Below are 27158 nucleotides of genomic sequence, written 5' to 3'. Positions count from 1 at the left end.
GAAAATCATTTTTTCCCTCCTAAACCTTTCCTTCTGCTCACAATCTCTCTGACTGCTTCCCTTTTGTTTGGAGGGTGAAGTAGATTTGAGAAGCTTTTGTTGATCTGACAAAGTTTTGCAGTGTTAAAACTTGTCAGCATAAGAATTTTTTAACTGAAAGTTTGAAGATGTGACTTTATTTTTAAGTTTAAAGCCTATAAATATCAAGTTCTTAATTCAAAAAGACAAGATGTTGACATTTTCTGTCTCATTATATCAGTGTCAGCATCTCAGCAAAGTAAACTTTAAATGTATTTGAAAAATTTCTTCTTGGCTTTCCTTTCTGTGCACTTCTATGATATGTACTCAATCCTGAATAATTATCTAGGACCTGAAAGTAGAAGATGTGCTTATGCATATTTGCACAACACTGTTTTATTTCAAAATATATTTTTAGAGGCAGAGAAACAAATTTTTAAATATGCTGTACAGTATACTGCATACATTTCCCTCATGAATGTTCGTATTTTCAGTTGATATTGGTAGATTTTTTTATCAGTGGGAAAGGATTTGGTGATGCTGAGTGTCGTGGAACCCAAATTCATCCAGCCTTCATCACATAAGATTAACTTACAACCAAGAAAGAAACATGATGATAGAATCAGAGTTAAGAAAACTCCTTAAAAATAAGACAATTTGGGGAGAATTCTGGCTGTCCCATCCCTTTCCCCCATGACCACAAACCCAACATTTTTACATTTATAAATAACATTGATTCCTTGGAAAAAGTTGATCAGGGATTTCAGGTGAGAGTGTGGCCATTGTGTCTCCCCTGCTGCTCCCCATACACTGCTCCAGCTGTGGGTACACAGGGAGCAATGGGAACCTGTGCAGAGTGACTGCTCTTGTGAAATCACAACTCAGGTGTTGCTCTGGGCTGGCCATGAGTGCCTGCCAGGCTGACACCAAGCAGGTTGTGCTGAGCTGCACCATTTGCAGCTTTTCAGACCATCCCATCACAGGAGAAATGAGGATGCAAAGCCACTGCACATTGAGAGGAACCTTTGACACAGGACCACAAAAAGGAAGAAACCCAGCTATTTCGTTCCTTTGGGCTCAGCTGGGCAAGGAGGGTTGTTTTGTGGTCTGGGATGAAGAGGTGGATGATGCTGCAAGTTCCCTGGATGGGAGTTCCTGCTGCCTGCTCAGTTCACCCAGCTGAATGCCTTTCTCCAGAAATAAACATTTGTTTCACTTTTCTCTGCCCCCTCCTTCAGTGAGTACTTCTGCTTCCATGACCATGAAAAAGATGTTACCAGTCAAATTTGGTTTTCAATAAACCAGAGACAAGTATGTCCTAAAATCAATCCTGCTTTCCCAATGGAGACTGGAAGCTTTTTTTTTTTTCTGATTTTGTGGTTTCCTCATCGACATCATTACATGGATGTCAAAGTCAGGGATTTTCAGAGAGATTAGTGTAAGGGGATGGAACATAAATCCAGACAGAAGAAAAGAAATTCCCACTCCCATGACAACAGAAAAGGTAGTGGCTCTTTCTTGTATGAGACTGGAAGAAGCTGCCTCATGGCGTTTAACAATTCCCTAACAATGTCATGCGCCGTAACCCACAAACCTAGGAAATGGAAAAACAGGATATCACTGCTATATTTCATTATCAGAAATGTCTCAACTGATTCAAAAGAAACACCTCTTTGTGACAAAATCTTTGTATCATCACCAGGGGTCACAATGAAACCCCTTACACATACTCATCTATGAATTACAGTACATGGTAACAGGTAGGAAAAAGTTCCAAATAAGGTACTGTATGAATAGCACAGTTAAACACGAGTCATGCTTCACTGAAAAAAAAATGGAGGTGGAAAATAAATAAATTGAGGTCAGTGCTGCATTACGTGTCCACCAGGTTTCTGCAGCAAAGCCCATGGAACAGATCTTGCTGTTCAAGGGAGAACAAAATGTAATGAAAATCAAGCTGGTTTTCATCTTTACAGTAGAGATTGCCAGCAAGATGATTTCCAGATAAATGTGTCCTTTTCCATTCTCACTAAGTTTAAACAAATGAGAATGAAGTACTCTAAAAAGAAGTACCCTTCTTTTTCTCATTTTTTATTTTTTAAATGGGAACTGCCCAAGCCTTTGTGTACATGCAGACTTATTCCAGTCCATGAAAGGCTGTGAACTGTTTTCCATATGAAGAGCTCCACCAGGTTCAGAATTCTGCATGCAAAGTCAAGTATGAACTCATGTGCACCCAAGGAATGATTTTCATTCAGTGGTGAAAATGATTTCTTTAGAGCACCATAAAACAGGCAAAGCATTAGTTATCAATTTTAATAAGTGAACGGGACCAGATACTGTTGTAACTCAGAGAAAGACTCTTGCCAGATAATTTTTTATCAAACAGAATTGGTGGAAAGTAGTCAATGACTTCAACACTTACAAACAAAAGTATATTATAGACCAAGGTCTTAGGTTTTGTTTGTCTGTTTTGGTTTTTTTCCCTATATGCTGCTTTTCCATGCAATTTGCAAATCTACCAAGACAGGCATTGTTTTCAATATATAGTCTTGTATGTGTGTGTGTATGTGTACAATAAGAAAATTGTTTGCCATTAGAAAAGTCTCTGGATTAGTTACACTAGAATGTGGGCAACTACAAAGAGCTCAAACATGTGCAGTGCAGATGTCTGATTGAGGGAAAAAGGGTAAATCCATGGAGAAGCTGCTCTAGAGGACAGGACAGACACAAAACTTTGTTTGGAAGAGAACTGTCTGTGATTTTTGGTTCAAGTGCTTTTCACTATTTGCATGCAAATAATAGGAACTAGCAAATGACTCAGGATAAACCTGGTCAAGGGCTAAGATCATTATCACTATAATCAGAAATGGATGCTCCCACTTACTAAAACAGGGGAAGACTGGAAGTATTGCAGCTGTTGTACATATTCTCAGCAGTGCAACTAAATGAGCAGCCATTTACTCTGGGTAAGTTCTTGTTCAAAAGTACTCCAGGAGAAAGTTAATCTATTCTCTTGTTTTCTGTGGTGGTCACTGTGCTGTGTATGGCTGTTTTGTTGTGTGCTGATCTCCTGCTTGTCTGTCAAATGCATCCAGTTCTCCTGGGAGCACAGGTGAAGGTGGAGGAAAGGCAAGACAGATGTGTAGTAAGGGTGATTGACACTGTGTAATGATTACCAAAAAATGTACACAGAAAGAACTTTTTGCAGACCACACTGGGGAAGAACAGTAAAGGAGGAGCAGCTTGCACAATATGCTCTTCAACAGATATTTATATCCAAGAATCTTGAAAATTAGAGGAGATAATGCAATAATATTATTTCATCCACAAAAGAAACAATACAGAACTCTACCAGCATGGCTGTACTTTTGATGGTTTAAGAGACTTCCCATACACTCCAAGGCAGAGAGGTGGGTCCAGGGCAAGGCAAGAACAGGATGGTTCACCCTGACCATGGGACCAGATCCCATGGGACTATCCCTGCTGCAAGATCACATCCAAGACCAGGGTATGACACTGCATTCCCATTAAATCTCTGAGCTGGTGACCTCCAGCTGTGAGTATCAGTGCCTCAAATTTGTACAAAGCAGCAGCCTTGGCAAGCCCCAAAGCCACCTGATAGGTTTCCTGGAGTAAAATGGTTCATGTAAAGCCCTTACACTGTGCCAGACAGACAGCTTGGCTCAGAGCTGGCCACACAGTGACCGGTTGATTTGCAGCCAGTTGCTTTCCTTCAAAGCATGAAGTTTGCTTAAACGTGTTTGGATTGAGGATTTAGAAAATGTGAGAGGGAGAAGGAAGGAGAAGTACTCCAGGAAAACAGCCAAGTTTATAACTGAAAGAAAGGCAGAGATGATTGAATATAATTCTTGGGAGAATCGTAGGCTGGTGTGCCTCAGTTCTTGAGGAGACACTTGAGCAAATCCCCCCTTGATAATGAGGCTCAAAGCCTCAGAGGTTGGAAGGTCCTAGTTTTTTGACAGACTCTACTGTAACAGAAACCTCTCTTGGAAAAAAATTTGTTAACAATTACTCCCTGTAACGGATGTGCTTTCATCCACAGATCAGACATATTGCAAGTTGCAACTCATTAAAAAGATTCTCTGGGCTTCGGTCCAAAATTAGTGCCAGCTTTCTCCAAGCATTTGAGCAAACACAACTGCTACCATCAGTGCTGCCTTCCTTTGGAAAAATCCTTTGATGCTCAGTGGCTGTGGGAGTCAGCCAGCCACTTACAATGTGTCTGCAGTTTCCTCCTGCTGCTTACAAGGCAGCACCAGGCTGAACAAAGCTGTATGGCTGTGCACTGAGCTCCAGAGCACGAGGTGGTCTAAGCCTGCTCACCTGTGAGGCATTGTGGGGCTCCAGAGGTGAGTTATCCAAATGGGCTGTGGGTGTGACACAGGCTAGCTGTGTAAGTGCCAGAACAGAAGCAGAAAATGTTTTAGCTCAGTCACAAGCATGTCTCACAGAAACACAGTGTCATTTCACTTTGTCACGATGCAGGTGTCCAGGGCTTTGATGAAATTCAGTGGGAGAACAAGGCTGCTCATACTGGGATGGAGAGAGGCCAGCCTGCTCAGAGCAGAGAGCCAAAGGCAGTAAGTAGGAAATGTGTAAGGAGGAGGCATGTCTGAACTCATGTTCCTTTTTGGGGTGTAACTCCCTCACAGCAGTGCTGTAGCCAACCCTATAAAGACATAGTCTTCCAAATACCCATGATTTGGATGCTGACAAGGAATGGAGCTAGAGAGGGGCTTCTCATCTCTTTGCCAGAGACAAGCAGTCTGAAGTAATTCTGGTATCAACACCAGAAGTGCTTAGGGAAATAGGTAAACATCAGTAAAAATCAATATTGCATTTGCAGATGTCAGATGCCTACAGGATTAGATGGCTGCTGATCAGGGAGCTGAAGTCAGGTACCTACAGAAGCAGGCATGAGGTAAATGAAGGTGTTGTGAGTTGGCTCTAACATGAGGAACACAAGATTTCTCTGCTGCTAGTGTAAAGACTTCAGGGGAGTGCAGTTTGGCAGGTCTCCTTGGGGCAGCTGCTGTGGGGTACAGCCCAGGCAGGCCTCTGCTCCATCCTCAGTGTGTTTCACATGCAGCACTTGCTCCAGGCAGGAGTTTCAGGCCCAGCTCCTTGGAGGTTGAGTCCACTGTGCCACCACACAACATGGGGACAGGCTTGAGATTCATTTGCTCCCCTACCAACTTGCTGTGAGGAGAAGGATAAAGGGATTTCCATTGCCAGCTGGTTTTCTCCTAGGCAAAACTGGAGTTTTAAGAGGGCACTTCGGTTCACTAGACAAAAGAGAGATTTAATGTTTCATATCTGGAAAAGATCTAACAGATGTTTACTTTGTGCCTCACCAGGGCTGGAATCCTCACTTTTTGATACTACTTGGCACTTTCAGTGTGCTAGTTAAGGACAAAGAACTGTGCAAATATTAATTAACCTTCAAAGAATAAGAGAGAATCTTTTTTCAGAGGGGAAAACCCAGAGGGCAGAGATCTTAAACGAGGTCACACACACAGCATCACTGTTGTTTCAATATCCTCTGCTTTGAGGGAAGATCCTCAGGAGGAGGGGAATAGCCTGAGGAGTAGGGACCTAGTGAGGACTGCTGAAATGACTGATGGGAGAAGAAGGGGTCAAGCCTTTTGCTGAGCCAAGCAAAGAAGAAATGTGGGAAGGATATTGGAGAACAGGGTGGGCTGCAGAATATATTCAAGGATGGAAATAGCAGGTGTGCTGATGAGATGAAAATACAACAAGCTGCTTCCAAAGAAGCCCTGACAAACAGGGATTAAAATAATTGAAAGGATCCTGAACTATAGCACCAAGTACAAAGTGTTAGGTTTCACCTCTATTAGTCAAATAATGTTCCAGCAGGGGCACTTCAAATGTCAGCACTTGCCAATATGTACTGCTGAGTGACTAGCTCAGCTGAGGGTCTGGCCCTGAGGAGCAAAGGGTTCCTTTTTGATCAAAAAAGGAAATATGATGACAAACATGCTGGCAAATAAAAGTAGGAAATAATTTTAAATGGTGGCAAATGCATATCATATTCACTTCCAAACCAGATACAGCAGAACCTAGTTTTAATTTCACTGGCACTCATTGTGTGGAACAATCATGCAGAGACTTGCAGTACATCACATGGTAATACTGAACATACAGGCTTCTAAAAGAGACATGAAAATGCATCTTAAAAGAATGGTAGAATGTATTCCACAAAATAAACTCTTGGGGGTTTTTTTTGGTTTTTTTTTCAGTTTTTTTTTTTTTTGCCAGGAAAACTATTCTTCCTGAGATGCTGCTTACCTTTGCACATCTGGCAAGAGACTTGAAAAGAATTTAGTGCAGGTGCCAGTTGAAAAAGTCACCTGCAGTTCTGGGATTACTTCTGACTTCCTACTTTCCTTTTAAAGCAAAAGAACAATGCAACTTGACAGTATTACCAAACTGCCCAGAAAGGCAGTTTTAAAAGATTCAGTACCTAAATAAGATTTTCAAATAGTTTTTACTGCTTTTCTTACTCAACAATCCTGCAAGTTAGTGTTCAGGTAGAGGCTTACTGAACATTTTTGCAGGATAACAGCAATATCAAAAGTATCCAACTACAGGTTAATCCTGGTTTTATGGATCTGCCATTTATCTTTAAATAATTTTGCCATTCTGCAGCAACTTGCTTGTTTCTTTCTAATGTCTTGGAATAGCCAACAATTATGCATGCAGAGATCAAGATGACTGTACTCATGGAATAAGGGTGGCAGCCTTTCTTTGAAGATGGAGGAAAGGTGACTGCTTACAAAGCGTATTCATGAGAAGCAAAATGAGTTTTCCTGTCAAGGACAGTTGTGGAGTTGCCAGCACAACTTGGGCCTTCTGGCTCTGAGATGAGCTCAAAATTTACAGAACAGAATTTCCTTGGAGAGCAATATTGTAAAACACAATGCTTTCAAATAAGTGGTGTATTTCTGCCATATTTTGTTATCTTTCCAAAGAGCCTCTTTAAACACACCAGAAAACTGTACAGGAGTTAGCAGACTATTTTTCTTATGTTGTGGATTATATTAATGTATCACCTCAATGTATTAATATTGTGGTTTATCAGTATATTAGATTATTCAGTTTTGCCTCTTCTGGAGCATGATTTCTTTGGCTTACTGTATCTTAGTTACTTACAAGTTCAGTACAGCATGCTCCCTCCTGAAATTAGGGTTCTTTGGTAAATTTTTCTGTAAATGGAAATGTAAATTTCGATGTCTGTCCTCAATAAGGTATTGTTAATTCCATTAAAAAAATCTATCTATCATAATACCATTTGGGAAAATGAAGCCTATTACCAGAAAATTCAGCTCTTTTCAATTTTCAGTTTTGCATTTGAAAAGTAGGCCATTAAAATGACAGGTGAATGCTGCAGAGCACAGATTCTAAGAGACTCCTACCTATAGATACGTGGGATAACTTAAAAACTGGAATGAAATCCTTCATAAAGAAATGGCTAAAAAGACAAGAAGGCTTTTCCAAAATGCTATTGGTGAGGAATTTCTCAGACTGAGGGAATTTTAAATTCCCCTTTGGTAGCTATAAATAATTCTTGGTCAAGGTGAAAATCAGGAATAAGCACAATTTTTTTGTACCCTGCTCTTGTCCACTGAAGTCACCAAAGTGCTAAGGAGATCATAATTTGGCACATGATGTCTTTGTTACTTGACACTTGCCTGTATTTCTTGCATGACAGTAAGTTAAATGATTGCAGCTGTACACCCACAAAATTTTGTTTCTTTTCCACTGATGGCAATCTGGGGTGATTACACTGATACGTGTTGGAGGATCCTAATTCCACAATAATATCAGAGCCAAGTTTGCCACCCCACTGCTTAGTTCTTAACCATAGCCTTAAACTGATCACTGCACTGGAAAATGTTCTGAGGGTTACTGTAAGTTTGGCACACAGCATTTCCCAAACAGCAGGGCTGTAAAAGAAGCTTTAAAGGACCTTACAACAACAGGTATCCCCCAGTCAAATGGCATTGCTAATACCCATTATAAGCTTTGGAGTCTTTCCAGAATCCTAAGGACAACCATGTTGATTCTGGACTGTAGAACTCCCTCCAGTTCCCAGTGCACATGGATATCTGTAGCACAAGTGACAACATCTGGTGGATCAGGTATGGAGACTGAGTACACTGCTGATGTCTAAAGTTCTTGCAGTTTGCTACAATCTTTTAATTTTCAGGCTACATTTCTTTGGGATCAGATTGTACTTGTTCTTTCACCTAGACAGCCCTCCTACCTCCCTGATCTTTGCAACCAGGTGCCTGTTCTCTCAGCCTTCATTCTTCTAGTGCAAGAAAGACAAGCAGTTTTAGGTTTTCTCCTACGAAGACTTTCCACAATTCCTTACCCTGCTATGCACTTTTTACAGGTTGAGATTCTCTTTCTGGTGCAGAAATTACCAGCACTGTTTGCTACATTCCCTGTCAGTCATCGCTTGTTCTTTTCAGGTGCATTAATATTTCATGTTTGCTTGATGCACCAATATATCTGTTCCACATTGCAGATTTGTTGTGAGGCTGCCTGTACCAAACTGGGAGCTTTCAGCCATCCTCTGCTCAACTGCTATGTCCTCTCACCTTTTGTATACTTTGGTTTAATGGGAAGCCATGTTGATTACTACACCTAATTCCATGACCCCTGGACGTCACTTGGGAATCAAAAGCAGCAAGAAGGGAGATAAGAGCGGAGGATGTCACATGTTCCCTGCTAAAGTAAGCCATGGTGGGGATCAGTATTACAGCAGGTAATCCTCTTCAAGCAGGGGTAGAAGGTTATGTGCACTCAGCTGTCCTGTTTCATCTGGTACCTCAGCTGAAACATCTAAAGCAGTGGTCTTGTCTAAATTACGAGGCTGTAAGCTCTGGTAATCAAGCTCTGGATGTCTGTCCTGTGCCCCAGTGGAGCAGGAAGGTGTGATAGAGGGAGGGGAGAACAGTGTCAGTGTCAGTGCAATGGGTGCAGTGTCAGCTTCAATTGCCCCAGCCAGAATCAGCACTGAATTTCTGATAGAGCCTTTAATGTGCCTGCTGTCATCATCATTGATAAGGGAAGATGTTAGTCCTTCAGCTCAAGAGATAGAAGTGTTCTTTATGGGACTGAGAGTTCAGTGTCTCACCCTGGCCAAAAGCCCTGCCAGAGGGAACGTTAGCCTTGGCTGCAGAAAGCAAGAAGCTCAGTTGCCTTTGAAAATTCAATGTAACCCTCTCTTGGTGTTATATAGACAGCAGTGTGTGAGTGAGTGATGTGTGTGAGTTATTGATTTATCCTTCAACTTCTGTCCTTCATTTTATTCACATAACTTTATATCATAGCTTTTATGACTGGTAGAAAAATATGATTCTATTTCCATGCACAGGAAATTTGTCTTCTGCCAATTTTTCTAAAGGAGATGAGTGATTAGTGACATGATCCCTGTGTCCTTACCATCATCTCTGATCACCTGTATCATCCAGAACTTGCTTTTGCCCTCCAATCAGAGAATCAGAGCAGTCTCACCAGAAGGGCAGATGCTGAGTAACAAATAAAAATTTCAGTTGTTCATGGGTAGAGTATCTGTATGAAGACCAGACATACTCCAAGTACTTGTTCAGACAGACATCAGCTTTTGTGAGTGGTTGTATATAAGAACTGGTTAAACTGGACAACAGCTGCTTGAAATATCAACAAATACCATATTAGGTCAGTTCAGTTACTCACATGAGTTTCTATCACATTTGGTCTGAAACACTGAAATATATTCCCTAGCTGCTACTTCCAGTGTCCTGTTTGCTGATGGGTTCCTCTTCTGCATGACAGCTTCTACAGTATATCACTGAAATATACTGACACATTTCTTAAGCATATTGCATTCTCATAAGAAATACAAAATAGAAAAAATAAGTTTGTACTTATATCCTACTGCTTCTGTCAGTCACTAAAATTGATTGACTCTCTTCTGTTTCTTTCTTTTCATTCATGATTGTGGTTTTGTTCAAATAATTGATTTTTCACGTATCTAATGATTCCTTCCTGGTTTTCAACTTGAAATATATCCATGCCCTGGCTCATTGCTGTAGTATTTGTCATCAGAATAACAACATAAATCATTTTGAGCCTAAGATCAGACTGGGAAGGTGGAGAAAGGTCCGGATGATTTAAAGACATGTGCAGAAGAGATCTGAAAAATGTTCTGGTTTAGAGAAATATTTTGATTATACAATAATAATAGAGCTTTATTGGAATTAGGGTTTCTCTGGAATGTGGATGCTGCAAACTGTGGGAAAAACAGCTTGCATGGTTTTGTGTGTGGAGAACTTTGGAGGTATCTTTTGGTGGAATTCAGTACTGTATTGCCAAGAAAATCTTATATCAGTGTTAGCTTTGGTGTTTATGTAAAAGCTCAATGGCTACAAGTGTTGTTAAGTGAAGTATTCAACCAAAGACCTCCTGGAAAGATGACTTTGGTGATGTGGAATTAAAACCATGGCTTATCTCAGCACAGAGAGAGGGAAGGAGAGTCACAACTTCCCAGAGTCACAGAGAACTGTCACAAGAAACAGCTTGGACATGGGTTGGACCAGATAAGGTCAGGTGAACATCTGGTCTCTTTCATATCTGTACTACCATAAAATGTCCTTGCTGATAAAAGTATCGCTGTAATCAAAATATTATCCAGTCTTGGAATGTGCTACTTAGTAGGCCCTCAACATGCTAGAAAACGCAATTTACTTGGACTGTTATCTGTATACTCAGATAAAATTTGAGAATTTCTCCAAATACATTTTAAAATATGTTTTACTGACACTATCATAAGCAGAAAAAACATTAACATTGTCTTTTTAAATTAAGAACTTGAATATAATGTACTTTTAAAAATATAGTGCCATTTAACTTCAAAGTTACAGTTAAAGATGCTCAAGTTTCCAAGTTAGTTAATGGTGTCAAATTTTGCTAGATCAACACAGGCTTTTCAAATCTGAGCTTAAAAAAAACAACCTGAGGGAAGAATGTTGTTGATGGAGTGAAATCTAGGAATATATGCTGACACACAGTGAGGAGCTGGTGATAACTGCTGTGTGCAGTCTTCATGCCTGCAATATGCCCACAATTCACTTAATAGGAGAGAAAATGGCCAGCTGGTCCTGTTGAACTGAAGGCAGCAAGCTGTGCTCCCTTGCCATTAAACTCAGGGAAAACACTCTTCTAGAAAATGTAACTTATCAAAATGACTTGAACTGTTTCACAGATATTTCCATAAATGATTGGCCTTTCTAACTCTGACTGAGACTTTTGAAAGAAAAAGTTTCAAGCTGTAATCAAAAAATGTACCTGTTCTCAGAATTTATTTTGCAAATAAGAAAATGTGACTGATCTAATCTACTGTAAGGTGACAATAAGACAGAAGTTGAATAAATATAATATCATGCTTTTCTTAGAGGATAAGCTATACATTCTTTCTTCATGTCTGTTGAGTAGAGCTCCATCATTTTACTAGCCAAGTTCTCATATTTGGCTACAATAATGTCATTTATCACTATCTTCAAATAGGGATTATACATAAAGACAAAGCCACAATTAAGATTGTTTTAGTTAAAAGATTCATAAAGCTGTTTATTTTGTGATTGAAAAAGGATATTCTGGCGAGAATAGTAAAAGTGGAGCAGTTAGGTAGAAACAGTGGTGTAAAATTAGTTTTGATTTTTCAAGACTCCAAATTGTTTCTATCTCATCTTTCTACTTAATTTGCTTTACCAAACATAAAATCACAGTTTTCTTTTGGGAAAATATTATACAAGCAACACCAAAAAGTCTCATCAATCCTCACAGGTTAGATGTACTTTCTATAATGCTTAGTCTCTAAAACAGAAAAGAAACATAGGTATTGTGATCAGCATGTGGATTAAAACAAGCTGCCCTTTCAGAGGCATTTGTCCTTTATACAACTGTTATTTTCTTCCAGCAGTGAATCTGTACAAAGGTTTCCTGTACAGGGAATAAATTAATGGATCTATTTAAAAAGGACAAATATTATACTGCAAGCCATACTCCTGCTATCATGGCCAAACAGATGCTAGAGAAGTAGCATTTAAACATTGTTTTTGCAGAAACAAAAGGTTTATCACTGGAGAGGTATAACGTTAGCAGGAGAGCTGACCTACTTACCCACCATAACACTCTGAGGAGCCTCTGGGGACATTGGAGACCCTGGAGCAGGGCATGTTTTACAAGCCAAGTCATGAAACTATGACCAAGAGCACAACTTCTTTTTTTATGTAGCAGCTGTTTATGTTTGACAGAAAAATATTGGGCAAATTTATTTCCATCTTAGTAGAGATATTTAAGGTTTACTTGTCTAATTCTCTACTGATTGCTCTAGGCTTCCACTACATTCATGGAAGAGCAACCCACACATGCAATCTCTCTGACCTACTTTAACTAACTACCTCCAGAGGAGATTAATTTCTCCCTGGATGTGCTTGCTTCTCCCATCTGCCTATAATGGAAAGCAGTGAAAATAGCTGAGGGTTTGGAAACTAACTTTTTGAGACCTGAGGGAGATAGGTCCCACCCCTGGCCTCAGAAGAGTTCCTCCATGACTCACAAATACCTGAGCTAAGTTTTGGGAAAAAAGGAATGTGTTCTCATGAGCTTCTTACAAGTGTTGGTAATGGAATTACCATTGGCTGAGGTCATATGTGTTGTGTCCATAGTGCAAGAGACTCTTCCTGGTGAGTGAGTAGATAAACTATCCAGCTTTTCCCCTTAGATATTCTCATTGTTTACTTAATGTGAAACCTTGAGATAGCTGAAGTGGAAAACTGGATAGCATGACATCTACTGGCCCTGGTGACAAAGTGATTGGAAAGATGCACCCAGCACAGGGAATTTTACTGGAAAAGGTGTACGTCATTTATGCAAATACATCAAAAGGGAGACCTGATTGAGGCCTCTTGTGGAGAGCTTTGTGAATAATTGGCTAGCTGAGAAAGGCCACTTCGATGTGATACCGTTGGATAAGGATAGCGGAAACAAGCTGGGGATTAAGCAACCAATGTCCAATCACTGACAAAGGTCATAGTGACCTTCGCTGAAACGGGAAGATGGGGGAGAAAATCGCTTGCCAGAAAATGAAGATAGCTTAGGTAGAGTAGCTATAAGAATGTAAACATAGAAACAAAATAATCATTAGAGCATAGAAGTAGGTGTGGTTGATCTAAGTGTGCTTTAACCAATAATGAGCTCAGCTTTTGCAATATATATAAGCTTCATTAACACCAATAGAAATATGTGTGAGCTATCAATAAACTTTGGGATTTGCTGTTCACGTATATTGTGTGAGGCAATTCCTCTGCCGTTCACGACAGCCTCTCAATATTTAAAGTGTCCTATAAGAGAGATAGGGACAGGTTTTTCAGCAGGGCCTGTTGTGATGTGACAGGGGATTATGATTTTATACTAAAAGAGAGTAGATTCAGATTAGATAAAAGGAGGAATTTTTTCACAACCTAGGTGGTAAAACACTGGAACAGATGACCCAGAGAGGTGGTGGATGCCCCATCCCTGGAAATATTCAAGGACCGATGGGGGGTCTGAGAAACCTGATCTAGCTGAATATATCCCTGCAGGGGAGTTGGATCAGATGACCTATAAAGGTCAGAGGGTTTGGAATAGATGACCTGTAAAGATCCCTTCCAACATAAACTATTCTATGATTCTATGCTTGTCTCTGGGGCATTAAGACCCAACTGCTATTTAAAGTGTTATTTCATCTAAGCTCTAGAATTTACGACCAGTAAATGTCACTTTGCTTACTAGTGTAAGGAGGTTATGATAAACTGGTGGTATGTAATTGAAATTATACAAGAATACAGACAAATTTACTATCAGGCAGAGTTGTTTTAGCTCAGGCAACTCGGCTGGTGGTGAGCAGCAAGGTATGACAGTAACGCAGAGGTACCCAGTTAGCAGAACATTATCTCAGGGCAGTAGCACAGCAGTATGTGTCACTTGAACAATATTGATGGCATATGCAAAAAAAGCTGCTTGTAGTCATTCTGCAGATGAAATAGGTAAAAATCAAGGAAGAGAATATTTTAAACTAAACTTTCTATTTAAAAAAATTAAAAGACTAATCTTCCCAGTCTTGTGGGTGAGCTCCAGTCAGCTTTAAGCCCTATCAAAACTTTCACCAACAAATTCTCTACGGGCTTTTAACATAGTTTGAGAGATGCCTACTATGGCTTGCCATGAAACCATAAGGGGAAAAATAGTTCCTGGGTACCATTACCCATGTGTTTCCAAAGGATCTGCATCTTGGGGTTGGTTCCCTTCAACAGGTCAGCATGCTGATGAATTGATGCTTGATAGCATTTCTGCTGGTTCTGATGGTATTTTTCATACTTTTCCTTCTTAAAAAAAAGTTATTTAAACTCTTAATGTCTTGATAGCAAAATGTCTCGTTAAAAGGATGCATTAAATTCAGTTTAGATAAGGACAGAGAAGAGGATTGAAGGAGAGGTAGATGCCCAGCATGGTTCAGAGATACTTTGTTTATCTGTGTCTCTAAATCTGCATTAAATCTTCACCTGGAAAATGCTAAACAGAAAATGGGTACAACCCCATATCTTATGAAGATAATCTTGTTCCTGGCTTGGTGCTCTGGATCTAAAGCTTGTCTTTCCAGCAGGCTCTGCCTGAGGTACACATGTGGTAAATCCAGTCAATTTCTAACATACACATGGGATTCTAGTGCACTGACTTATCCTGCCTGATGCACTTCCACTTCAGGGTAACAGGTGCTGTATCCCATCTCCAGAGATACTGTTGCTCTGTTTTACACTGTTTGGAGATTGGCTCTTCAGAGGTTCTACCTGTTTGGCACACTTTGCCTATTATAACATACCTGTTATTTCTGCAACGCTATATAAATATTTATGATAGCTCTCCATACGTTTTAGTTGCTCTCATGTTCAAACCTCTCCTCTAAGGTGACACATGACCATGTGACTTTGCATTCACTTTTCCTGAATTTTCATTCTTAATTAGATTCTATTCACCTGGTGGAACAATGAATCCCCAGAGAATATCCATTAAACTTGTGTGATTTTTATAGTTCAATGTACTATTTAGCCTACATAAATGGCATGTGCTTTTTTTTAATAGCAAAGCATCAAGCCCAACTATCCAGTGAAGAAACCAAAGCTGTTAGCACAGCTTTTGAGGGGTAAACACGTCTACCACTTGCCAAAAATTTGTTCTACTGCAGTACACAACTGCTCAGCCAAGACCAAGGTCTCCAGTATGGTGCTCCACTGGTGCCCAAGCAAACTCTAATCCTTGCCCAGCCCCAGAGGCAGTGGAGAGGTGGGAAGAGAAGGGAAATCACATGAGGTGCACATACTTTGCTTTTTAGAGACAGTGTTGGCACATCAGCTCTGATTGGAAAGCAGAGGGGCTTTGTCAGAGCTGAGGGAGCAGTACCATAGCTCCCAGCTGAGATGCATCCTCACAGGTCAGAGCCAAGGACGAGCAACACGTGTCGGGGCCAAGGCACTGGGAGGCTGTCCAAAAAGGCATTGCAGAGGCACTGAATACATGCCATTGCTGTTCACACTTTGGCAGACCAGGAAGAAGGAAAAAAAAAAAGAAAAGCATCAGGTAGGATGCTTTTAGTTTCAAAATTGTCACAACACCATGGAATCCTGATGTTCTAATTCCCTTGCTGTTTGCATTATTTGGTAGGCAAGCAGTTATGAATTCAGCCAGAATAAAGGCAAAGAAGAGGTGGTACACAGATATGCACACTGAGGAAATCTGACATCATGATTTTGCTGGAGAAATTCTGGGCTTTTCTGTATGTTTTTGTTTGTTTTGTTAGGTTTTTATTGCTTGCATAAACCTACACTATTTCTGTAATTAAGTTTACAGGCTCATACCTTTGACAGACAGAATTATTTCTGTTACATATTCTGAGTTTTACTCTATTAGTCATCCATAATATATCCTAATATGCGAGATTAATAATCCCAAAACAAACACACACATGTATACATATTCCTCTCTCTCCATGTGTGCATACATTTTCCTCTTTTGTAAAGTTAGTTTTAGATAAAAGATTCATAAAGCTCTTTATTTTGTGATTGAAAAAGGATATTCTGGTGAGAATAGTAGAAAGCTAAAATAATGCTTCTCTGCAGAGCTTTTTATTCCTCCCAGTGCAGACACCACTGAAAGCAGCTAGCAGAGGTGAGATTTGCTGCTGAAAAGCAGGCTGTGAGCAGCACAACCTGAGAATGTTGCCCATAGCCGATAATAGATTGTCAGCGTTTGGGCATGTTAGATAATGCAAAATATACTTCAAACCACACTGCAGAAAGCCTTCTTGTCAGCTTATAATTTTGGGGATTTTTTTCTCTTTTTACTGGTAAACAGAACTTCCCCTTCACTCTTCTTATCCTAGCCCTGTTTAAATGCTGAGACTTAGGTGTGGTGCGTTCAGCGCAGCCTGTGCAGGACAATCATTATGTGAAATGGCACGTGAGGTTTTCTTGTCTTTCTTTTCCTTCTGTCCTTCATATGGCTGCAACACACAGCTCCCAGAGGCCTTCAGGCTTTTCCACTTCTCAGGGCACTGCTGAATGGATGTGCCAGGGGGAGCAGTCCTTGCTCCTTGTGTCAGCTGTCACAGCATGCACACTGCTATGCAGTGCTGCCCCAGTGCAGTGGTGCTCAGCTTCTTTGTGGTACTTAGCTCTAAAACTCTTTGACTGATCTTATTCCAGTGGTTTGCAGGGAGATTCCTACTGGCGTGCTGTCCAGTTGCTCCCAAGCACTTGCTTAATCTAGCAAGGACAAGGGAGGTTAAAAATGGACTTGGATTATGCCTGTGGAGACTCCTTATTTGAGAGTCACTTGTCTCATCATAATTTAAGGCACTGATCTTCCAGGGTTTCCATGTGTATTTCATCCAGCCTCTCTTCCCTTTCCTGCCATTTAAACTGATTTCCCTTTTGACTGTATACCCCTTCAGATGAAGCACACAATACAATTTTCTTCCAAATTCAGCCTGTTAATTTTTTGCTCTTTTTTTGCTTTCTCCATGATCCTAAACTTTGCTGTTTCTACTTTAGAGTGAAACCCAAAGTACTTCACAATAAAATTTTTAGTCAGCAGATTCAGGGAACCTTGGAGAAGAGAGAGGGAAAAACACGTTTCTGTTTCTACCACCCACCTTGTTCTGGCTGAGCTCAATATTAAAAAGCTGCTCAAAACGGAAGGAATAAATTAGCACAGGAAACTCATGGAGGCTTCACATTAGTCAGGAAGTCCCAGGCTAGCTTCTGCTTTGGCTGGAAGCTAATCTTATGGGGGAAGATCTCCATGCTTACAGTCCTGCTTGAAAAAGTTTATCTCAGAGATTTTTCTGGGGACAGAGCAAGAAAGTGCTCCAAAACACGGAGCTGCCAAATCCTAGCACGTTTCCACTGTTAAGCACAAAATTGTACCAAATTCAAACTAAACAGGAAAACATTTCTAACCTTAGAGAAGGCAGAGGCATGAACAAGCACTTCGGTGCTTCTCATTCTGCTCCATTTTGGGATCTGCTGTTAGGGGGTTAATTTTGAGGACAGTGCACTGTCTCTAGCCTTTTCCTCTTCAGTGTGCATGAATCATCCAACCTCAGAACATCCTGTATCTGGCTGCCTGTCTCATAGCACTGGGCAGCAAAATGCCTAATCTATCTCCAAAAGAGAATGAAAAGTGAAGAGTGATAAAAGGTTTCACAGGCAGACACTGAGCGTGGAAACACCAGTGATCTTCAGCTCTCACCAAAATGAAATCTTCCTGTCCTGTAAAAGGACAGCAAACCTAATAACTTGCACCTGTAGTCAAATCAAAGTGAATGGTGTTATACTGTGCTTCAGGCCACACTTATTTAGGGATTTCCACGTGAATCTAGATATTTAACCTCAGGCATCCAGGCAAAGCTCAGATCACAAGCAAGCATCAACTAATTTTTTTATTAAGGAAACAGCGTTATGATAAAGGCTATTCTTGGTTCTACATTTATAAATGAAACCTCAATAAAACAGTAACTCTGATGCTACTGAACAGTTCAATACAGCAGGCAAAAAATATTCCCAAATCAATCTAGGGTAGAAAGGTTGATGAAGATATGGAACTTTCTACTTTTTTTTTTCCAAATGTTTATGTGCTCTTCTCATTCAGAAACCCAGTGTGCATCAGAAAGCAAGATGTTTATTAAAATAATCAGATATGGGGGCAAGTGAAAAATAGAAAAAGACAGTTTATGTAGGATGGGTGGTACTGCAGCTGTATAGCATATATTTTCTACACAAAAAAAATCCAATACTGTATTTTGGATTTGAAAATATATCATATAGGATGAAGTTCTTATTATTTACTGGTTTCATCGATGAATTAAATAGGAAAAGAAAATCATGTGGCAAGGAAAACTGCTGCTAATGAAAAAGTTAGCAGTGCCAGCACTGCAAACGAGGATTTGAATATCAAATAAAGAACTTGGCTGAGCATTTAAATTGGAATTGCAGAAATGGGAGAAAATTTAAAAGGAACTTAGAGCAATAACTACCATTATAAACCTGAGATTTGCCATTAGAGAGGAAAGAAGAAACATACATGTGATGGTGAATCATACTCAATGAGATGCTCTAAAGAAGAAAGGAAAAACAAGGCTAAAACCTACTGGCTTCATGATTTTTGCTGCAGATTAGCAAGTATGAAGCCTGTTACAGCCTTTCTGGAAAACTGAGTGCAACCTTGGACACCCAGTTAAAAACAAAACAAGCCCACGAATAAAACCGCAAACAAATCAACAAAAAGGTGGATTCCAGCTGCTGTACATGCAGACGAAGATCACTTAGAGGAGCAGAGGCTTTCTGTCATGCTGGGGGCAATTGGAAAGAGCTTGGCTTGGTCCCTCTGGCAAAGCAAAGTTTGTATGAGGCTGGAAAGGCTGTTTTGAGGCTGTCTGGATTGGTGGGTTAGTGCTGTACAGAGTGAAAAGCTAAGAAAATGGTTCCCTGCCATGAAACCGAAGGGTAAAGCTCTCTGTGAATAAATGTTAAATGCGTGTTTGAAGAAGTTTCCATTCTTCAGATAGAGCTTAAAAAAACCTTAAAAATTGGGCAACCATCCACAAAATTCTTAATATGGAACAAGATAGATTTATGAAGTTGTTTATGTAGTGTGATTGCTGGAGATAGCAGGGGTCTGGGTCTGATGACTCAAAGGTGCAGTGTAATAAATGTCCCACCTATATGCTGGGCTCAAGGGGGTCAATTTATATTTGCTACAAAAATACAGATTTCAAGCTATGCAGCAGACTGCCCAGGAGGAATAGGAAAAAAATTATACACTCACATTTTTTTTTTCTCTCAGGTGACTTAGACCAAATGCTGTGGGATTACAAGGGAATAGACCGAGGCTTGAGTGGGTGAAGTCCTTCAAGCATTGCTCAAAGTCACCTTCCACCTCAGAATACCTAGATTTCTTTTAAAGCTACATCACTTCAAGTATCTCAAATTCTCTCCTCTATTTTTAAACTGTATTTTGGGTTCAGAAAGCACATTTTACTGATCTGCCTTTATTAGTCTTCTGCTACTGATAGATTTCAAGAATTTGGGGCTCTTCATCATCTCTTTTTACCTACACTAAAGCCAGTGGTTTCCTCTGTATTTTTTGCATCAATAAAACTAGATGACTGAAAGTGCCTAACCTGAGTCTCTCTATGAATATGGAAAGGAGCGGGGGCAAGAAATTCACAGCAGGGAAGTGTGCACTTTGAATAAGATTTCCCCAATTTGATGGGCTGGCAAATGCCACTTAGCATTTTGTTCCTTTACTTACAGCAAGGTGAAGAATTTTTTGCTCATTATTAGTGGACAAATTATCTTCAACATTATCTTCCACTTTCTATGCCACCCAGTGACTACATATTCTCATTCTTTTAACCATATCCCCAAAAAAATAGGATGCCAAGATGTAGTGGGAGAAATGAAGTAGGACTTTGGTGTGTGAGGGAAAAGTGGTGACAGCGAGGAGTATATGTCGATGAAACTTTGACTTCATGCTGAAATATTTCCCAGTGTATGCATAAAAGGTGTTTCTTGATGCTGAGCCTTCAGAAACAGAGCCCTCTAGGAATTAAAGTGATTGTCTCCAGTGGCTCAGCTGGCCAATGGAGGTGCCTTTTTTTGCCTGCCATTTCTACACTGGAGGTGCAGTAAAGACCTGTCTGAGCCAGGATTAGGTTAAGTGCCCCCAAACCAGCAGGAATCCATCTAGGGCAACAATGTGCTTATGCAGATGGAGCCCACACTGAGCTCCTTGCTATGGCAGCTAAGCTGCCATCAATCACAGCACAGCTGGAGAAGTGACTCTGTTATAGACATTGTCTTTGTTTGTAAAACCTGATAAAGTTGGGCCCACAGCTGGTGCTGAGAGGCTGTTTTTTGAGAGCTGTGATGCAGTGTGGAGCCTCTCTCCCCTCTGAATTCCAAAATGATGAAAGGGCAATATCCTTGCATCATTTGGTATGGTGTGATGCCATATAACAATAAATCTATTTCCGCACCTTCTGGTTGATAAAAGTTGTTTATCTTCAGCTGAGCTGCTGGACTTGATTTATATTGGACTTATTTTTCTTTGTATGAAGGTCAGCTTCATAATGTCTTTATAAGGAATCTGGAAAATGGATCTAATTGAGACTGTACTGTAGCCCAAAGTTTTCTGTATTTTGCAACAAAGGTCAATAGTAAGTAAACAGAACTGCACTCATATAGGACCAGACAAGATATTACAAGATATCCTAACCCCTCCTGTGCAGAGCTGGGTTTGCCTTCTTACAGACTTCTACTGGTTGACTGCAGTACAAAAACATTAAATATACCTGACACAGTTCTCTGGCCCTGAGACCAAAAGGCCAGGGAAATATACTTTGAAGCTCTCCTATCTTGCTGTCAAGAATGCTCCTATTAAACCTGTCTGGGAACACCAGGCCTGTACAGGAAGTGCTTATGGACCCAGATGGTTTCTCAGGGAGGATGACTGAGAGCCCAAGTCTATGTTCTACTATTGCTAATTGCTGATATTGACATAACCTGTGCATCCTGCACTGATGCAGAGTTCATAGTCTTCTGTGGTCACCATGCTACCCTCTCTCTACCCTACTAAGAAGTCCTCCCTAGTATCTGCTCTGAATAAAGTTAGCAAGAAGGACTTGTAAAAGCCCTTATAATGATGCAAGGTTTCCATTTCCTTCTCTGTCCTCACTCTCCAAACTGAACTACCACAGATTTTTTTTTCCTCTACAGATTTTCTCTTTTAGACCTCTTTCTGCTCTTATTGCTCATATTTCCTTGCATTTTCTCTGTCTTATGTTCAAGAATCCAGGCCAGGATGCAGTGCTTGAGGAAACCTTTCACTGGCACTCTGTGTGACAGAAGAAATGTCTTTGTCTTGTTGCACACCCCATTTCTGTAATGCTTTCCAAAATGAGTATTGTCTTTCTTCTGCAGAGCTAGATTGCTGCATCCATACCAGTTTTGTGACTCCTATACACCCGGCTCTTTCACCAGCACACAGCTGTCTAGCTGATTGTTATCCCCATTGATTTGTTCTGTAATAGCTTGCCAGGAATAAACCCTTCACAATCCATTTGAAGCAAAGACAGGCTAAATTAATCTTGTTGATTCCGGACAGCTACATCACCAGTTCATTTCAGAATTTGTCCTGGTCTTCCACAACTTTTGTCACCTCTATAACTTCTCATTTACCACTTAGCCCTAGATAAATGAAAATATTGAGTAGAATGAGCAGAGGAGACAACTATAAGGCAACTCACTTGACATACCTTCCCATTCTGTTTCTCTTGGGGTATTCTAACAACTATTTGTGGACTGCTTTTTTGATACTTTTAGCTGGGCCTGATGTCCGTAGGTAACTGTGGGAATGGTGCGCAAGACAGTGCTGAGATCCTATACTGAGCTCAGATATATTTTCAAGACAAAGTTTGTCCTTCCTTTCTCACTTGGCATGTATCCACCCTTGGTAGGGAAATACTTTTCCTACACAAGAGTCAGAGAGAGTTGATCTGGACATGCAGTATTGGTTCAAAAATTTATCCTGGGGGAAGCCCTAGAAAATGTGTTCTTGGGAGTTTCAGTTAATGCATATTGAGCTGATCTGCCATAGTGTACCAGTTCTTATTGCAGAAAATAATGGGTTGTGTTTCTCTGTGTGTAGTAATGTTGTGGTGGGAGCTGTGACCCCCTGGAGATCAATAATTTCTGAAATACAGATCTTGCTTGCCCAATATAGGTAACATTTTTAAACTGGGGCAATATCTTATATGAAATTGGCTGATGTAACTCTTATTTTATAGAAATGATTATCATAACAGTAAAATGAAAGGAAGAAAATGAATTGTTTCATTGCTATTATGGTAATGAATGCATTAGAAATGCATACAAAAGCATCTCAGTGACTAAAGCCATTGCTCATATAAACGGCTGGCTCTCAGGTTTTTGTGATGGCTTTTTTGTTTTCTCCACTGCTCTTGAACAGCTTTAGCCTCCATTTATTGAAGGGAAAGAACCTCGGGCCTGTGGGCAGCACTGCATTCAGCCCTCTCAGAACAGAAAAGACAGGGTGCTTGTGACTATTGGGTGCTCATTCCAGGCAGAAAGCTGTTACCTGAGCCATGACTCACAGTGGAGTATACTTCCAGGTTTGCCATTTGTCCTCCAGCTGTCTGACTGCATTTGGGAAGTCCACAAAGCAAAAATCAAGAAAAAGGCTGATTTGTAACTTGGTGCTATCTAGGTTGCATGTCAGTTAAGGCATATAGGATGATATGGTTTTTTGATGGTCTGCATATATAACTCAGAATGAAAATCAGAGTGAGCCAAGGATCTGAGACAGTGGACATGGGAGCATTAGTCCATCATGTAGCAAAAGTTTGTGCTGCATTATCTTAACTAAACAATTTCCATTTGCTTGTTGCTTGTGGGATCTGCCTAGAACACTAATTTTTAAATGCATGAGTACTCCAGGGATCTGTTTACTGCACAATTTAGACCAAGAGGGAATATTTTTATTCAGCTGCTCCTCAGTGTGTACTTCTCCTTGACTGAAATATCTGTCAACATGGCAGAAATGTGAGGTCTTGATTCTGAAAAGTGCTGGTGTCTGAGCTGACCTTCTTCAAACAAGGTTTTAATCCATTTTTCTTTTACAAGACTAAATGATAGTAAATGTTTCTTTGCCTATTTCTATTCTTTTGCCAGTATGCGGAGCTCACTATGCAGCATATGCTATTTTTATTCATGAAATTGGTGCAAACTTAACATTATTACTTATAACTAGAGTTTGTAAAATTAATTTCCATGCCATCACATAGAAGGTGACATATTATGCTGCTTTTTAATTAAACCAGAAATATAGATTTAAGAGTTGCCACAAAGCAGGCTTAAAAAACCCCAAAAACCAAAAAGAAGGAAAATTAGAAGCAAAACTTGCATTTAAACTCATTTGCTGTTCAAGTCCCACACCAATAAGGTCTGAGATGCAATTATGAGTTGTTATGATGTTAGTGACCTTTCATTGTTCAGCCACTATGCCATAACAAAGATTACACTTTACAGTGTCTTTATAGTTATCTTTTTTCCCCTATGTCTGTTTTCTTTTTCAAGGGGAAGAGCTGTCTCTCTTGTTGGAGATTCTGGCTCATTTGGAGTTCTCTGTATGACTTCACATGAAAATATAAAACACTTTTTAATTTGGAACTGTGTGCAAGTAGGAGTCTTCTGACATGGGCAGCCTTCCATTCCTGTCTGGGCAAGGTCTCTTCATCCTGATGAGAATTCTGTGTGCATTGTCTCTTTTACAGATACATATCAAAAATTTGCATGTGCAGATGCTCACACCAGTGGCCTCGAACTTGTGCCTGTCTTGCAACCCAAGCATGAGAAATTTATATATTTGGAAAAATACTGTTTGCAATCACTGAATATTTAGCCAGAAGAGGATGCTTATCAAATACAATTTCTATTTTCTTTGCTAATCAAATACAATTTCTATTACCTTGTTCCTCATTCTTGGAAATTTACCTGGGTTCCTCAATAAGTTGGGAAAGCAGATGATGGACATTTAAATCCTATCATGTGCACTCCCTTGAAAGCTCATGTACAGCTACTCACTGTGCTGTGCATAGTGGTATGGCATTCATCATGCTGGTTTTTATGGTCCTGCATTGTGCTGGGGCAGACTGCACACTTTTCTGTTCATGGAATTTCCCAGCCTTTCAGAAACATGCCCATTGATGGTGTGACGTGAGCAGATGTCTTCCACTCCTCTCTTTCTTCATTCATGGGCCATGAACCTCTAGCTTACATGACTGGGGCTTTACAGCCTGGGAAAAAAACCCCAAAAAACAGCCAGGAAGTCATGCTGAGGCATGCAGTGGCATGGAAAAGGCTGGAAACTGTTCATAGTTCCTTCTAATACAAGAATGAGGGGCACTAGGTAGAGCCAGAAAATTACAGGTTGAAATGAATTAGAAAGGAGCTACATACACCGTGCAGAAGGACATGGAAATCCCCATCAACATGTGTTGGAGGTGCTAAAAGCTTGCTTGGGTCTATAAAGCATGGGAAATATGTGTATGAAAATTCCAACCAGGATTCCTAATTGCGAGCATTTAACTTGAGAATTTCTGGGTCAGGAAAGTTCCTAAATCACAAGTTATTTGTTCTAGGAAGGTATTCTGGGGAGTCATTGCTATGGACTTACCTGTTGTAACACTGCTCTTGACATTCACTTATGTTGGCCATCAAAGATAGTGGGAGAAATAGCTGCACAGAAGATGCTGAGGCTGGTCCATCTGCAAAATGATTGATCAGGAGCATCTGAAGCTGATGGAATGTGTTGATTTTAAAGGTACAAATCAAGTCTTGGGGAAAAAATGAAAAAGAAAAAATAAAAGACAGAAGAGTGAAAGGAAAAGAACAGAAAAAAAAAAAAAATCTCCCCAGTACCCAGCCAGGAAGAAGAGGGGTAAGATCTCAGTTGATCATCCCCTATTGGGACTGTCTCCAGTGCACCCAGTATCAGGACTGAAGGTGACAAGAAGGAGCAGGACCTGCCCAAGATCCCTACTGGTGGTTGCTGTGAGTGATGTTATTAACGCTAACTGGAGTGTGTGTGTTTATCAGACCCAAATGTTGCACACTGGTCACTTGTTAAGTTTTTGCACATTTGCTGTTGCCTCTGCACACCTCAGCATTACTCCAGCTAAGGCTCCAAGGGCACTTTGGGCACTGGGCAGCCACAGGGGTTGGAGCAGGAGTGGAGATGACCACCTAGAGGAGAGCTGCCAGCAGGCAAGGAGATGTCACTTTGAAATCACCTAGTGTTCAAGTTTTTCAGATACCAAATTATATCTCAAGGAGAGAGAAAAAAAAAGCCCATGCTTTTTAAAATAATTTAAAAATACTAAAGAAAAGAGAACTGAACAGTCAAAACCAATATGTAGCACAGGATTCATTTAAGCTACAGCACAATGGTTATTAAATATTTTTTAAACATAATCATACATTTTGAGGAATATTTTGCCTGTCATAATGAAAGAAATTACACGTCCCCATTCTTCTTTCATAGAAAGACATCTCCTTTTGGAGCAACTCAGAGTGGAAAATACCAAAACAAACCAAAAAACAACTAGCCAGCCATGTCATTTTGACACTGTGTACACTGTGTGAGCCCCTAGATCTTATCAAGTGTTTATAATTTCATGTTGAAAAGGCTGACAGACTTTCTACTACACAAGTGCTACCAGGTGCTTAAAAATACTTCAAAATACAATCTTATTTCAAGCCTGATGAATTTGTAGCTTTTTCAAATATCAGCAAGGATGAAATTGCACCTTCCCACATCTCATGTGCACCTTTACTCTCAGTGAGGGTTCTTCTGCAGCAGAGTACATTTACTTATATATGACTGTGCTGCAGTCAGTGAGATAATTCATATAAGCGCCCCTGCTATGAGCAGGTGCCTCCCTGTGTTTGCCACCTGTGTTTGGCTGAGCCCAGAGTGGACGTGAATGGAGTTTTATCCACCTGGTACCCAGTCACAGGTGGTGTTCCCCAGGACTCAGTGTTGGGCCAAGCCCAGTTTAATATCTTTGTCAATGATCTGGATGAGGTGATCAAGGGCATCCTCAGTCAGTTTGCAGTTGAAACCAAGGTAGGCACAAGTATTGATTTGCTGGAGGGCAGGATGTCTCTGCAGAAGGGTCTGGTCAGGCTTAATTGATGGGCCCAATTACATGAGGTTGAACAAGGCCAAGTGCTGGGTCCTGTCCTTAGGTCACAACAACTCCCTGGAGTACTATAGGCTGGGGGAGGGGTGCCTTGAAATCTGCCCAGAGGAAAAGGACCTGAGGAAAAGGTGGCTGATGGCAGCTGAACAGGAGCCAGCTGTGCCCAGCTGGCCAAGAAAGCCAATGGCACCTGGCCTGGATCAGCAATAGTGTGGCCAGCAGGGCCAGGGCAGGGATTGTCCCCTGTACTGGGCACTGGTGAGGCCACACCTCAAGTTCTGTGTCCACCTCACTACAAGAAGGACACTGGAGGGCTGGAGTGAGTCCAGAGAAGGGCAATGAAGTTGGTGAGGGCTCTGGAGCACAAATCCTGTGGGTTGTGGTAGCTGGGGTTTGTTTAGCCTGGAGAAAAGGAGACTCAAGGAAGGCCTTAATGCTCTCGAGAAATGCATGAAAGGTGGGTGAGGCCAGGTGAGGACTGGTGTCTTATCCCAGGTAACAAGTGATAGGACAAGAGGAAATTACTTAAATTGTGCCAGAGGAGGTTTAGATTAGACATTAAGAAAAATTCTCCTCTGAAAGGGTGGTCAGGCATTGCAAGAGACTGGCCAAGGAAGTGGTGTCACCATCTCTGGAGCTATTCAACAGATGTGTAGATGTGACCCTTAAGGACATGGTTTGGTGGAGGACTTGTCACTTTTGGGGTAACAGTTGGACCTGATGA

General features: G+C 40.6%; 1 long non-coding RNA gene across 1 annotated transcript in view; it reads left to right on the top strand.

The window, feature by feature from the left end:
- Nucleotides 1–4223: 4223 nt before the first annotated feature.
- LOC143693691 (uncharacterized) overlaps nucleotides 4224–27158 on the top strand; it is a 29254-nt gene continuing 6319 nt past the window's right edge. The window contains exon 1 of the long non-coding RNA XR_013181627.1: nucleotides 4224–4391. This is a non-coding gene — a long non-coding RNA (uncharacterized LOC143693691). The remainder of the gene's footprint in view (nucleotides 4392–27158) is intronic.

This window comes from Agelaius phoeniceus, chromosome 3, assembly GCF_051311805.1.
Source record: "Agelaius phoeniceus isolate bAgePho1 chromosome 3, bAgePho1.hap1, whole genome shotgun sequence".
NCBI lineage: Eukaryota > Metazoa > Chordata > Aves > Passeriformes > Icteridae > Agelaius > Agelaius phoeniceus.
This window is presented reverse-complemented; position numbering and strand designations above follow the sequence as displayed.